Source organism: Mus caroli, chromosome 11 (assembly GCF_900094665.2).
Source record: "Mus caroli chromosome 11, CAROLI_EIJ_v1.1, whole genome shotgun sequence".
Classification (NCBI taxonomy): Eukaryota; Metazoa; Chordata; class Mammalia; order Rodentia; family Muridae; genus Mus; species Mus caroli.
This window is the reverse complement of record NC_034580.1, coordinates 25,254,315-25,267,340: the sequence shown is the minus strand read 5'-3', so window position 1 is coordinate 25,267,340 and position 13,026 is coordinate 25,254,315. Positions and strand designations below refer to the sequence as shown.

Genomic DNA, 13,026 nt, shown 5'->3' with positions numbered 1-13,026 from the left:
AAAAAAAAAAAAAAAAAAAAAAGTAAAGCTTTTCTAAATACCTCACTCATCCTCCTGTGTGATCTTCAACCCCAGAACTATTACACGGGCTCTGACTGTGTTGTTGTTTTCTTCTCCTTCTTCTTCTTCTCCTTCTCCTCCTCCTCCTCCTTCTCCTTTTTCTTCCTCTTCTCCTCCTCCTCCTTCTCATTTTCCTCCTCCTCCGTTTCTTTCTCCACCCCCTTCTCCTCCTACTCCTTCTTTTCTTCTTCTTTGGTTTTCTCCAAAGTTCTCATCTGAGGCCTCACATAATTGTGGAAAGAAAAGGAAAGAGATGGCAGCTTTAGGCTCTACCCCAGAACTGCTGGACCCCCCAGCCTGCAGAGAAATATCTGCTGAAACTTTATAGGCAGGTTGAAACCAGCATCCTTGTACATATGGGGGCTTTATGATAGAGAATTTAAGGCAGCCCTTATTTGAATAAAGTTGGTATTTGTAGAACAAGGTCACACACTTCAGGCTAAGCAGATAGAAAGGTGAGAGCAATGTCAGAGAAGCTCTAGACAGATAAAGGGCTCTCTGAGCATCCAGAGCCTTCATATCTGTCAATTTCAGGAATGTTAGTGTTAGAGACAGCAGGTTATGATGTTATAATGACAAAACCAGACATTCTGAAATACTGCAGCACTCAGAAAAGGCTACAGGAAAGGTGTAGGTAGGTAAATGTACATTAGCTCTGGAAGATCCTTTTGCTGATTTTAGAGGCTGGGTTTTAGCTGTAAAACATGCTTCTCCTCCATGTTAGATTTAGTTTGATATAACTTCAGGGCACACATGCCTGTCTCATGTCAGAAGGGAGAGGGGCAGAATGTGGAGGGAAGTCCATCATGGGTGGTGTGCCCACAGGCCTAACGGGGAAGAACAATAAATAGATTAAGAACCACAAACTGGTCAAATGTGACATCCTTGCTAGCCTTGGTAGAGGTTTTAGTTTAGTTTAGTTTAGTTTTTAACAGTGTTTTGAGGGGTTGAGCGCTCCAATAGAGAAGGCAGGGGGAGGAGCTAATCAAAGATGGTGGAACTAGTTCAGAACTAGTCAGAAATAAGAATCACCATGTTCTGTTTGTCTTCTGTTTCTCTTTCTGTCCCACAAAGAAGCAGTGACCAATGCCAATGACTACAATTGCAGGAAACCATACAAGTTGAGGATCTACATATTCTGTCCAGCTCTCTTTGTGTTCCTAAGAGGGCTGGACAGATGGCAAAGATGTCATCTGGAAGCTTTTTCAGGGCCACGAACCACAGAGAGCCAGTGATGACACGTTCAGGGGACCATTGCTCCAAGTTAAATTTCTGAGTTAGGGAAGGTGAGGCTGTATTAAATCTATGGGCCAATCTCCCTTGTCAAACCACAATCTTTAAAGACCGACAAACTACAAGGTCCTGAAACCTTGACATTTTAAAAAAAGCTACATATTAAAATGCTACATTGTAGCCGGGCGTGGTGGCGCACGCCTTTAATCCCAGCACTCGGGAGGCAGAGGCAGGNGGATTTCTGAGTTCGAGGCCAGCCTGGTCTACAAAGTGAGTGCCAGGACAGCCAGGGCTACACAGAGAAATCCTGTCTCGAAAAACCAAAATAAATAAATAAATAAATAAATAAATAAATAAATAAATAAATAAATGCTATATTGCTTTTTAAATACTTTAGTTGGCCAAAATCTAGCCATAACAAAAAGCTCAAGCAGAGGCCTGCAGAGCAGAAAGCCTTTGCACAGCTCTAGCATGTCAATAATTGATGCAAAGTTAAGAAAATGTCAATACCCATAATAACTACTGAGGGAGAGCCAAGCACAGTTTTATTCCACTGATCACCTCAAGTATTAACTGTGCTTGCAAAAGCAAATGTCCTTCAATCCTCACACTCTACAGAGAAACACACACGTTCAGTATCAGGGTAGATGGGCCTCCAGAAGGAAAAGCTCAGTTTTGATGAGAATATTCATTGCTAGAATTTCTGTACTCTAAAATTACAAAAAAAAAAAAAATATTCACTTACTATTCCTCAACCACTCTACTGAAACATCTAGAAGAGAAAGCACGTAAGCAGGGTAGTTATTTTACAACCATGCTTTGGAGTAAAAGCAAATTACTGTGCCAGGGGCTCATCTAGCACACGATGGAGGTAACACCTTTACCTCCCACCTTCCATGTGTGCTATACAGAAGTGCTACAAAGCCTCACAGTTCTGAAAAAGAAGAGGTGCAAAGTCTTGGGCTCCTGGAGAGATATAGTAACTGTTCTCACTTTAAAAAAAAAATGCTAAATAGTGAAACAAGAGAAAAATTTTGACATCTCAAATATCTCATCAATACGAAGTACAATTGCTTATGTGCAAGAAACAGACTCCAGGATGACTCCAGTGTCCCTTCCTTCTCACTTCCTGTGTTCTGATGATGGTGGATGTTCACTCAAGCTGATAGTAAGTACAAGACAGAACCATCAGTAATACCTTGTAAAATACTACCGTCAATAAAGGCTCAAAAGAAAAAGGTCTTGGGATGAAAGCAAGTGTTGCCAAGCACCACGCAGCACTTCCTGACTCCTTATTAATAATGCAGATGAGTGTCCCCTACCTCAGCAGGCTATTCACCCATCTGGATCCTTTAAAACTTGTTTAGCAGTCTTTAAATAGATGCTAATGCTATTCACTCTAGAAATAAAATGCAAAAGGCAACCTCAGTCAGTAAAGACACAGATCTAAAGTTTATGTATTTTCTTTTTTTTTTTTTTTTACTAACTTGTCAACTTATCTGCTAACCTGTTACTTTCTGTTTTCCAAAATTTTATTTTTCAATAAGTTATGAGGAAATTTTAGAATACCCCTTTGATAAGGAACTTTTTCACTTTAACTTATTCTCCAAGATCTTACAACACTGTTCAGGGGTGACTGATGAAGCCTTTGGGGTATAAGACATTCTCTGATCCTATGCCCCAACAGCAGGATCAGCAGAAACAAATGAATGCCCATAGGCCTTATAGAAAACAGATCTTAGTGCATACTCGGTGACCCCCTCTCTTTTGTGACACCTCACTCAACCTTGGCAGAAACATATGATCCCATAACTTTACCTATTGCACTTCGGGGTAGAGTGGAGGAGGGGGGAACATTCTCCTAACCAGGGCCACAGAAGGGGCTTTTTCCTGTCCACAAATGCCCCTCACCCTCCACTGAGAAACAGAGAACTATTTCAAGGACTCCCTGGGCTGTGGGGACTCCCTGGGCTGGGTCGACACCCTGGGCTGCGGGATCTGGAGCAGTGTGAGAAGGAGTCTCTCTTGAGAACTTGAGTGGGGTCCAACAAGTTCAAGCCGATGAGTGGTGCTCTGTAAACATTAGCACTCATCCTCCTTCCCTTCACCCAGACATAGGAACCAACATTCACCACATGCCTTCAGCAAACACTGCAATTTATGGCTGTGGGGCCTGCTGTCTGCTTCAGTGACTGGCTTTGCCATCAGACCTTGCAGTATGACTCAGCATACTTGAATCTAACTTTGTGGGCATGCAGAACTGTCAAACCTGCTTTGACTACCAAGTCAGCTGATTGCGATGAGTGCCCAGGGACTCTGCTGCAATGCCGATACTGAGAAGGAGTGACCACAAGGACAGACCCTTCTGCTACAGGAGCCCACCAGAGCTGAAGTGCTTAGTGGCTCTTTTTAGGTTTTTTTGAAAATGCGTCCTCAGTATGATCTTCAGGCTGACCTCTAACTCACCATTCTCCTGACACATCCTTCCAAGGCCTGGGATTACAGGAAGTCAGCCTCCAAAGCTCCTCCTGTAGGTAAGTTTTCCAGCCTGTGAATATGGACCTGTGACAGTGATGGCCATGACAGTAGTAGATAATACTGAACAAGATGTTGTGTACTGAGTAATACTTAGGTGCTGAGCCCTTGGTATGTGCTTTTGTCTCCTATAGCAGTCGGGGGGGGGGGGTGGTGGCGGGGAATGGGCAGTTAAAGACTCACCTTACAAGTGAGGGACCAAAAGTCACAGAACCAAGTCAAGCAGTGAATTACAAGGTGTGAGTCCAGGTGGTGGGTGTCAGAAAGGTACACTTTCTAGGCTAGTGCTGTTCCAGATCTGAGGGATGCAGAGCCTCTGAGTGACCTCTGCACTTGATATAGAGTAGCTCTTTCCAGATACTTCCCCTCCTGCAAACTAGGAGCCAGGTTGCCCCAGCTGCAGCAGCAGCAGCTCTCAGCCTGACCATGCAATTCCCTGCATCCAGGCTGCCATGTGTTCCTGGCCCAGTCTTGCAGCTTGAGTCAACTTAATGAAAAAAAATTTTGGGCTGGTGAGATGGCTCAGTGGTTAAGAGTGCCGATTGCTCTTCTGAAGGTCCTGAGTTCAAATCCCAGCAACCACATGGTGGCTCACAACCATCCGTAACGAAATCTGATGCCCTCTTCTGGAGTGTCTGAAGATAGCTACAGTGTACTTATAATAAATAAATAAATAAATAAATAAATAAATAAATAAATAAATCTAAAAAAAAAAATTTTTTTTCCTGAAGGTTCAGGTCTGCACTCCTATAACCAAATAATTAGTGGTTGAATATCAAAGATAATTAAAATAACAGATAATCCTCAGCTCTCTTGATGACAGGAGCAAAGTTCTCTAATTCACCACAGTACTGGATTCTCTATTTTATTTTTTCTGTTAACCCTCAAGTGGAGTTATAACTTAAAAAAAAAAAAAAAAAAAGGAAGCAGACAGCAGTGGCAGCAGCAGTGGCGGCGGGAACAGCAGTGCTGGTGATGTCTGATACAGGGAAATTGGTGACTGAACAACTGGGGGCAGCTCAACAGTCAGCAGCCCTGGCCACACAGTGACCCCAGGAACCCAGTGAAACACCAGGGCTGGTGCGAGGGAAGACTCCAGTCTGTGAGTGACAGACAGAACATTGTGCTGTAAATTGGTGTGCAGCTTCACCTGGCAGCTTGGGGGCGAGTCAGTATGTAGAAAAAAATCATTCCTCTAGGCAGGGGCTAGAGCTGGAAGGGGAAAGGAAGCCCAAAAGTCATTCCCTGATGATGGATGTTCACTGAAAGGCAGTGGGAGGGCAGCATGCCCATTTCGGCTACCTATGGGAAGCAAACTTGCTGTGTGTGTCCTCTGAAGAGTCCCTAGCTGCAAAGGCTGAGGAACAGTCATAGCTTGAAGGGTAGCAGCCCCACTCTCCACCTCCTGGGAGGGTTTATCGTCTGACAGCCAGCGTAAAGGATGGCTGAAGAGAGCATCTAACTCCTCTCCTCCTCCTCTTTTTTTTTTTTTTTTAAGACTTTCCAACTTTTTCTTTTCTCTCTCTCTCTTTTTTTTTTTTTTAAAATTTATTTATTTATTATATGTAAGTACACTGTAGCTGTCTTCAGACACACCAGAAAAGGGAGTTAGATCTCATTATGGATGGTTGTGAGCCACCATGTAGTTGCTGGGATTTGAACTCAGGACCTTCAGAAGAGCAGTTGGGTGCTCTTGCCTGCTGAGCCATCTCACCAGCCCCCTCCTTTCCTCCTCTTCATCTCGCACTAGCATGTACACAAGAACTCCTACACATGAGCCTGACCATATATTCAAGAATGGGAGAAAAAAATAAAAAAAGATCCCCCTTTATAGTTGATTGATTTTCCAAATTATATTCTCTTTTAAATTTTAAGACAATCACATGATTTATCTATTGTATAATACAATTTGCTTATTTTGTAAAAATAGAAGTTAAAGTGGCTTATCCAGTTTTCAGAAAAAAAAAAAAAAAAAAAAAAAACCTACCAAATTATATTCTTACCATATCAGTTAAACTGTGCATTGTAGCTTTCTATTGTTGTTTTTTTTTTTTTAACTACAAATTGATGATTTAAAACATACACAGCTGGGCGTGGTGGCGCACGCCTTTAATCCCAGCACTTGGGAGGCAGAGGCAGGCGGATTTCTGAGTTCGAGGCCAGCTGGTCTACAAAGTGAGTTCCAGGACAGCCAGGGCTATACAGAGAAACCCTGTCTTGAAAAAACAAACAAAAAAACAAAAAACACACACAGTTATGACCATAGTGACTTTTTCTATCACCTATATAACAGGGGGCAAGCAAGATGGCTTAGTGAGTGATGGCAACTGCTGCCGTGTTTGACAGCCTGACTTTGATCCTCGGAACTGGGCTCCACATGTGTAGTGTGCCCACATACATACATATTAAGTAAATAAATAAACCAACATATTTTAAAAAAAATCTAACATAATGCAAGTTAAAAATCAAGATGCCAGTTTGACCATGCTCCTTTCAGGAGGTAGACAATCTATTTACATGTCTTTTTGACTTTGAGAAACTCTATTTTCCTTGACTTTTAGGCTCACCTTGGTTTGTTCGTTTTGTTTTTTGTTTTCTCCTTTGTTGATGTTATTTTTGTTTTGTTTGGAGACAGAGTCTTCACTCTTTAGCCTGTGCTGGCCTGGACCTATACAACCCAGGCTGGCCTCAACCTGCAAGCAGTCCTCCTCCTCCTCCTCCTTTTCTTCCTCCTCTTTTTTCTTTTCCTCCTCCTCCTCCCCCTCCTCTTTTTCCTCCTCCTCCTCCTGCCTCTGCCTCACACATGCTGGAGTGACAGGTAAGTCATTCTGAATGTTCTCCAGTTGCAAACGAGCTTCATTTCTAATCAGGTAGAACAGGGAGTTGACAGGACCCTGGCAACATCAGAAGCTACATGACAGGTGAAAAGCAAGCAAGAGGGGTCTTCCAGGCAGCCCGGCAGAGAGAAGCACTTGCAGTGTGAGCCTGCAACCTGAGTTTGATCCCTGGAACCCACATAAAGACAAGTAGGGAAAACTGACTCGGTAGAGTTATCCCCTGAAGCACCCCTCAAAACACACACACACACACACACACACACACACACACACACACACACACCACACGCACGCACTTTATTTTTAAAAAAGCAAATTAGAGAAATACATCAACATAATGATCAGGAAGGTTAAATTGTCTCCACCACAAACAAGCCATCAGATCTTAGGCAATTTGGCTTTCCTGAGCCACAGTTCCCTCACATGAAGATTAGGGTGACAATAGACTAAATCATTACTGTATTCTGACCAGGCCCCCTCAGTCAGTCAATGGGTTCTCCAGTGTGGGAGTGAAGATTAAAAAGAAAAGACAGACAACATTGACCCCAGTTGCCAGGCGTGGTAGTGCACGCCTTTAATCCCAGCACTCGGGAGGCAGAGGCAGGTGGATTTCTGAGTTCGAGGCCAGCCAGGTCTACAAAGTGAGTTCCAGAACAGCCAGGGCTACACAGAGAAACCCTGTCTCAAGAAAAAAAAAAACAAAACATTGACCCCAGTCAATTCTGAGACTGAAGGCAATTTTAATTTTCCCAATCAGCTTTTTATACCATTTTAATTACATGCAGGTATTAAGGGCAAGCAGTACAATGAGGAACTAAAAAGACAATAGTCAAGGAACAAGAAAGACAATAAACACACAGCCCCCCTGATCACTCCTGTGATAACTGTTTCTAAGGATGATCAAGATATCTATGCCTACTTCTTTGTTCTACCCTAAAATCAGATTCATACTTCCTTGTCCTTGGGCAATGTCGTTTCCCTGCCTGTACTTACTTCTTTGTCCTGCTCCAATGTCAGATTCCTACATGAGCTTAGTTCCTTGTCATGGCCAATGTCAGACTCCTGCCAAGTGGCACCTCAAAAGGCTCTCCACAGTATTCCATTATCTTGACCACTGGAAGCTTTTGCTCACTGTTGCCCGGGGTTACTTTAGGTGGCATGCTAACCAATTTTGAAGCATTTCTTAACTAACCATCACAGCCCCACAAGGTGTGTCCTAGCATTAGATTCCATTCCTAAGGTGAGGAGGAGTCTATAGTCACAGAACACAGGTCACAGTAAGCCTGGAGCCTAAGCTGGTTTGACTCAAAGACCATACTCAATTTCTGTGGCTGTTCTGGTTAATTTTTTGTCGACTTGACACAAGCTAGAGTCTTAAGAGAGGAGGGAGAGTCAGTTGAGAAAATGCCTCTATAAGATCAGGCTGCAGGCAAGCTTGTAGGCATTTTTCCTTAATTAGTGGTTGATATGGGAGGGCCCAGTCTATTGTGGATGGTGCCATCCCTGGACTGGTTGCTGGTTCTGGGTTCTATAAGAAAGCAGGCTGTATAAAGCCATAGGGAAAAAGCCAGTAAGCAGCACCCACCATGGCCTCTCCATCAGCTCTTGTCTCCAGGTTCCTGCTCTGTTTGAGTTCCTACCCTGACTTCTTTCAAAGATGAACAGTGATGTGGAAGTGTTTACTGAATAAACCCTTTCCTCCCCAAGTTGCTTTGGTTATGGTGTCTCATTGCAGCAATAGTAAGCCTAACTAAGAGTGAAGAATAAACAGCTTGGGGAAAGATCAAAGATACTGCTAAATGTCCCATCTCATCTATACACTCTAGTCACTGCCTTTTGCACAGTCTAAGGGACCAGAAAACCTCAGTGAAATGACTGAGACACACATATTATCTTGGAGGAGTCCTGGCTTTCCCCATGCCTCATCCAAGATTCATAGAACATTAGTTTTGTGTTTCTGGGAGCTCATAGCTCAGATCATTTCCTTCAACAAAGCACCCCCCCTAACACACACACACACCTATGAAGGGTTCCCTGGACCACCCATCTCACAGAAGGGCAGAGAAAACACAGTTGCAGCCAGAAGCAGTAACCCTGGTCCTGACTCCGCAACATCCAGAAGAAGGGGATGGCTCAAGAAATATTGCAAAATCTCTACTCACCAAGTTTACTTTAATTTGTTATAACTTAGAGGGAAAAAATATGCTTCTCTGAGGTCTAGAAAGTAAGGGGATGTGATAACTCTACAAGGGGAAAGAATTGCTGTCTTGAAAACTTAATGAAATCTCACAAAGTATTGCCAGCAAACAAACAAAGAAACAAACAAAGACACAGCTGGGTCTGCTGGCCTGGAATGCAGGAAGGTCTGAAGTTCAAAGCTAACCTGGCAGCTTAGTTAGACTCTCTGTATTAAAACTAAAGGTGGAGTCTACAGATATAGTTTAGTAATAAAGCATTTATCATAGCAAGCATGAGGCCCTAGGTTTAAGTCAAATACTATATATATATATATATATATATATATATATATATAAAGTCAGTATAAAACTCTAGAGCCTTGGCAATTCCACTTAGATAATGTAGAAGCTAAACAGCACAGGGAGAACTAGCCTGTGCTATGGAGGGATGCAGTTTTAGAAATCAAAAATGGAACTGAGAAAAAAAAATTGATCACCACATTAGTCAGTTACTACTGGATGAACAAAGGGGTTGAATTCTACTGGGAAGGGATTTCTTGGTGTGTTGACAATACTCCTTGACCTAGGTAGAAATGGCACTGGGTCCCTGTGGTGGTTTGAATATGCTTGGCCTAGGGAGTGGCACTATTAGGAAGTGTGGCCTTGTTGGAAGAAGTGTGTTAGTTGCTGTTGAGGTAGGCTTCAGAGTCTTCTCTTTGCCTTTGGAACAAGATATGGAACTCTCAGAAACTCCAGCACCATGTCTGTTTGCATGATGCCATCTTTCCCACCATGATGATAATGGACCAAACCTCTGAAACTGTAAGCCAGCTCCAATTAAATGTGCTGTGGTCATGGTGTCTCTTCACAGCAAAAGAAACCCTAACTAAGACAGTCACATGGAGTGGCTCTATCAGGAGCTGTGGCCTTCTTGGGAGTGTGTAACTGGGGTTAGCTTGAGGCTTCAAAGACTGAAGCCAGGTCCAGTGGTTCTCCTTTGCTGCCTATGAGTCCAGATATAGTCCAGAACCATATCTGCCTGTATGCCACCATCCTTTACTGTGACAATAATGGACTAAACCCCCGTAAGCCAGTCACAATTAGTTTTCCTTTATAAGAGTTGCTGTGGTCATGGCATCTCTTCACAGCAATAGGAACCCTCATTAAGACAGTCCCTTTCATGTTAGCTCACTCAGGTCTATAAGAATCCTCTAATGTAATCCATGTACTTTTCTGCGTGTTCTGTTTCAAAAGAGCAAAGGTATTATTATCATCATTTTGTTTTGTTTCAGTAAATTTCTAACAAGCTGCCAGTTCCCTGACCTTGAGAGACAGCCAATGATTTATTCCATGTGACTTATGTTATGAGCTTCTGCCCCACTTCTAGTTTGGGCTGATTACTGAATCTAGTTCAGGGTTATATATGGAGTCCTCTCCATCCTTCAACACACACACACACAGATACACACACACACACATATCAACATTTATATCCGTGGTTCTCAACCTGTGGGTGGTGACCCCTCTATGTCCAAAAATATTTGCATTATGATTCATAACAGTAGCAAAATTATAGTTATAAAGTAGCAATGAAAATAATTTTATGGTTGGGGGATCATCGCAACATGAGGAACTGTATTAAAGAGTCACAGAGTTAGGAAGGGTAAGAACCACTGATCTATATCAAGTTCAATTTTTGCCAAGTCATGAAGAAGTTTAATGGTTTCTGAAGCCTTGTGACTATCCATCAGCACCAAGAGAAGTGAGGGATTCTGAGAGCATCACTGTTCTGCTCTGATATTCCTCCTCCTCAACCTTTCTATCACTCATCAACTCTGGACATCTTATCTAGAAGCAACTGCCTGGCTCCTCTGCAGTTTAAAGTCTGCATTTGTATTTCCCAAGATGCTACACAAAATGCAAAACAGCAGCTAAAATTAGAAACAAAGGTGCTGGCAAGGCTCACTGTGTGGGGAAGGCAGATCATGCAGTGGGATAGGAAGGACTCAGAGGAGGAAAGGGCCTGGCAGGCAGCTGTAGTCTAACCAGTTTTATATCTTCAGAGACTCTGTATGAGGTTTTTGTTCCTTAAAAGCTCCCTGACCCTGATTCATCATAGCACATTCTTTGTGAACTGCAGTCACATTTCTTACAATTACCCAAGGTAGTTTGGTTTTCAGCATTGGGAGCTACAGCCTTGGTCTCTGTATAGTGCTTAGCTAATGATGACTGTCGAACAGAAAGCAATCTGCAGTTTTTTTTTTTTTTTTTTTTTTGGTTTTTCGAGACAGGGTTTCTCTTTATAGCTCTGGCTGTCCTGGAGCTCACTTTGTAGACCAGGCTGGCCTCGAACTCAGAAATCCGCCTGCCTCTGCCTCCTGAGTGCTGGGATTAAAGGCGTGCGCCACCACTCCCGGCGCAATCTGCAGTTTTAAATGAATGCATCTGAAAACTTTTGAGAAACTGTTGAGTCTATTTAAGAACAAGGAGCTCACAAGATATCTGGCTTCACCCCTCACATTTACTAGATATGACCAAAATGCCTCACAGGAGGAATAAATATAATAATACTGGGATTGATAGGGCACTTTTCTTCACAGAACTTATGTTCTCTCTGTACAGAGTAACCAGCCCCACTTGGAACCATGCATACATTCCATTATAGCTGAGGAAATAGTCCAGGCAGTGGTGACCAAGGATGAAAAGCTAGTGAGACAAGCGAACAGCTGCTCAGGGGTCTCCCAGGGTGGCCCTGCTGGGAAGCAGGTGGAGCGCTGCTGAAATCCAGGGCAAATGCTTTGAACAGCTGCCTCCGCCCTTCGTCCTGTCATAGGAGACTACTGAGAAAATGAGATTGACCACGGGATCAAATCATAATGTTACAGAAGTGGAGGGGGCCAGGTTCATGACGAGTTGACGTTTTCTTTCTGGCAGTGCTAGACACGGTGCTGGACTTTGAACATGTTAGGCGTGAACATGTGGTGGTGTGAATGAAAATGGTCTGCATAGACTCATAAGGACCAGCATTATTGGAGGTATGGCCTTGTTGGAGAAACTGTGCATAGGGCTTTGAGGTTTCAAATGCTCAAGTCAAGCCCAGTGGCACTGTTCCTTCCTGTTACCTGCTAAACAGATGTAGAACTCTCAGCCACTTTTCCAGCACTATGTCTGCCTGAGTGCCACCATGCTTCTCACCACTATGACAATTGTCTAAGCCTCTGAACCTGTAAACCAGCCCCAGATAAGTGTTGTCCTTTATAAGAGTTGCTGTGGTCATGGTCATTCACAGCCACAGAGCCACAGTCTCTATACAACACTGAGTAAGACACTAGGTAAGTGTTCTCTGTTCATATCCCTAGTTGGCTTCTTATTCTTCCTCCTCCCAGGCACTCACCAGATTCAGGTGCAGAAAGGTTCATATGGGAGTCCCAAAGCCCAGCTTTGTTCCCGGCTCTAGTTTTGGCACAGTCATTGCATGTAGCTGTTAAAAGCAAGCCTATGGTTTGGTGTGGGCCATGTGCCTCCTGGACTGCCCTGTGGGCCTGGGACGCAGGTGATGAATGATTCCCATACCCGCTGTGTGTTCAGAGCCTACCCTGCAGCTCCTGAGGAGGGCAGAACTGCATGGCAGCACCTAGGGAAAGAACAGTCTGGCTCAGGCACCAGAAGCAGATGCTCTCAGAAGGAAAGCAACTTTCCTGCTCAGCTTTTGTACTCAGCTCTTCCAAGAGGCTTTCCCAACACTCTTTCTCCCAATCCAAGGTGCGCACAATTAGGAAGAAAGTACAGGCTGATATCCTGAGGACACCAGGAAAACTAAAGCACAGGCTCTGTGCCACCTTCCTTCCTATCCAGGATTCCTGAGAAGCCTTCTCCTCAGCCTTGAACTGGCATCCTTTCTCCTTGCCCTCTACAGAAGATCAGCAAGTCATATTAGATAACTTGAACCTGACCACATTAACTTGAATACATTTTCAGCAGTTCTGCTTTTTTTGAGTCTCATTCCAAAGTCCAGGGGGGCAATGTCTGCGTGAAACTCTCAGGCACGAGTAAGAATACAGTGTTGTTATAATTAGTGCAACAGGGAGGGAGGGAGGGAGTCATGCCATCCCTGGGCAGGGCTCTGGTGGGCTGTGTGGGAGGCAACTGTCAACAGCTGTGGAGGAAAGCCTGTTTATTGTCAG

At 43.7% G+C, this 13,026-nt stretch overlaps 1 long non-coding RNA gene across 4 annotated transcripts in view; it reads left to right on the top strand.

Moving 5' to 3' along the window:
• The first annotated feature begins 3,586 nt into the window (after window positions 1–3,586).
• LOC110304346 overlaps window positions 3,587–13,026 on the top strand; it is a 47,411-nt gene continuing 37,971 nt past the window's right edge. For all 4 annotated transcript variants that reach the window (XR_003837951.1, XR_003837952.1, XR_003837953.1 and 1 more), the window contains exon 1: window positions 3,587–3,827. This is a non-coding gene — a long non-coding RNA (uncharacterized LOC110304346). The remainder of the gene's footprint in view (window positions 3,828–13,026) is intronic.